Raw genomic sequence first — 2,425 nt, 5'->3', positions numbered from 1 at the left:
ATATTTTTCCACCAGCGGGGCAGGGAGCAGCCGGTTTTTCTACTTGAAATGAAATCTTCCTCCTGTCTATCAGTGATCCATGATGCTGAGCATCTTTTGACGTTTGCTGCAGAAGTTGTGTGGATAGCTTCTTGTGGAGAATTTGGGGAAGGGTTTCAGGAAAAGTGGAGGGAGGGAGAGAGAGAGAGAGAGAGAGAGAAAGAGAGAGAGAGAGAGAGAGAGAGAGAGAGAGAGAGAGAAAGAGAGAGAGAGAGAGAAGGGTGGAGTTGCCTATTTATCTGGAAATTGGGCCTTTTTTTTTCAGGCGAAGGGTGATGGGTTGGGATATAATCATGCTTTAAAAGGAGAAGCAAAGAGACGACATTATCCCTAATTTATCCTTTTTTTCCTGCTCTCTTTTCTTCGTCTTTTTCAAAAGTTTTTCCATTGCAGGTCAAACTTTCAAAGCCGAGTCTGCCGTCTTGGGAGAAACTGAATTTCGAGGATTATCGGTACAAACATTGAAGCGTTTCTTCTGATAATTCCCTGCAAAAGCTCATTTCCCAGGCTGATGTGTGAGTTGTAAGATTGGGGGAAAAAAAAGGTTAATAGGAATTACACATGCTGGGATGAAATGGGAAGGTCACAAGACAGGGGAGAAATGTCTGTTTTTATGAACGGGAAAATCTTGGTCAAAATATTACACTCTGCACCCTGGGAAATGAAGGAAAAGGGAAGACAAATGCAGAAAAAAGGAGTGAGTTTATACAGCAATTAAAGAAAAAAGCCATTTTCATCGGCAGAGACAGGATTATAAACCTCTCCGAACTTGACCTGAATGAAAATTTGTGCGTTAGAAAAACAGAGGACTTGAGATTCGAAAGCGATGCTACTCGTTATTATTATTTTTTTTCAAATAACTGCTTGATGATGTTTCCAAGCTAAGGCAATGGCTTTAAATATTTATTTATTAGACGAAGGAACATGGGTAGTTCCTTCGTATTGGAGGCAGAGCGAGAGTTTTCTGCCTCCATGAACTGCAGTTAAATGATTCTGGCACGTTTGCTTGGATGCGGGATTTGTTCGGGCTCCACCCGTGTCAAAATCTGATTCCTGAATTAATGACTGGAATGGCTGGCCTTCAAAAGTTGTGGATTCTCCATCACTGGGGGCTTTTAAGAAGAGATTGGACAGCCACTTGTCTGAAAAGGTTTAGGGTCTCCTGCTTGAGCAGGGAGTTGGACTAGATGATCCCCAAGGTCCCTTCCAAGTCTGTTCTGTATTTTTTTTTCTCCTAACAGTTTCTGTTAAGCTCCAGAAATCAAAGGACACTGCAGTGCTAATGGATCACTCAACCGTGCAAGTATGATTAACGTTGATCCTGATCGGCTCAAGGTGGACTCAGCCTTCCATCCTTCCGAGGTCGCTAAAACGAGGACCCGGATTGTTGGGGGGCAAATATCCTGACTCTGTCAACCGTTTAGAGAGGGCTGTAAAGCAACTGTGAAGCGGTATACAAGTCTAAGTGCTATTTCTATTTCTATTAGGGATTCTCCTTTGGTGGGCCACCATAAAACAAGGAACGATAGCCAGGGAATTTGGAGCAAAAGAACGGGTGGAAGAATTGCACGGTGAAGTAGTCAGGAAGAAAAGAAAGCTAGGTTAAAGGAAAAAGAGTCGTAATTTTTTTTTAGATGCAGACTGTGGCAAGGATCCAAACAGTTTCTCCCTTTCGTTCCCAGTTGCAGGGAATGAAAAATGAGTCTGTTGCCTTTGCAGAGCCTGGAGATATATATATATATATATATATCTGCTGCCTCCCAGGAACTGAATAGCATGATCAGTTAAAAGCTGGACCAAATATCAGCTCTCAACTGATAATGCCATTCAGTTTCTGGGAGGCAGCCAGAATTTCTGAGAATCTCTCTCTGGCTTGTTTTTCTTCAGTGCAGCCGCAAAGAGGCAACAAGAAGGGAAGGCTGAGAAATTGTACCGAGAGAAATCCTTGGTTCCTTGAGTCATCCCTTTTGGGGTTTATTCTCACAAAAAGTCTTTGGGGAAGGGGAAAGTTATCAGATGTGACCCAGGCCCAGGACACCCCAGCATTTACCAGCCGCCTAGCATAGCCCTGCGGTGAGATAGGCAGCAAATAAAATGTAAAAATAAGAAATAAATAAATGAATTCACAGCCAAGCTTTTGATTTGCCTCCTGTGTTTCTTCCCCCAAACAATTCTCCAGCTAAGGCAGAAAAGATTTGTCTCACATCGCCCTTCCTTCCTTCCTTCCTTCCTTCCCTTTGTTCCTTCCTTCCTTCCTCCCTCCCTCCTTCCTTCCTTCTTTCTTTCCTTCCTTCCTTCCCTTTGTTCCTTCCTTCCTTCCTTCCTTCTCTCCTTCCCTCCTTCTCTCTCTGTTCCTTCCTTCCTTCCTTCCCTCCCTCCCCCTCCC

The 2,425-nt window shown here is 43.6% G+C and overlaps 1 protein-coding gene across 1 annotated transcript in view; it reads right to left on the bottom strand.

The window, feature by feature from the left end:
• Positions 1-2,425, bottom strand: part of LOC107299645 (gamma-synuclein-like) — a 16,238-nt gene that overhangs the window by 12,804 nt on the left and 1,009 nt on the right. The window lies entirely within an intron of this gene.

This window comes from Protobothrops mucrosquamatus, unplaced genomic scaffold (genome assembly GCF_001527695.2).
Source record: "Protobothrops mucrosquamatus isolate PMUCROS unplaced genomic scaffold, P.Mucros_1.0 scaffold5219, whole genome shotgun sequence".
Lineage (NCBI taxonomy): Eukaryota > Metazoa > Chordata > Lepidosauria > Squamata > Viperidae > Protobothrops > Protobothrops mucrosquamatus.
This window is presented reverse-complemented; position numbering and strand designations above follow the sequence as displayed.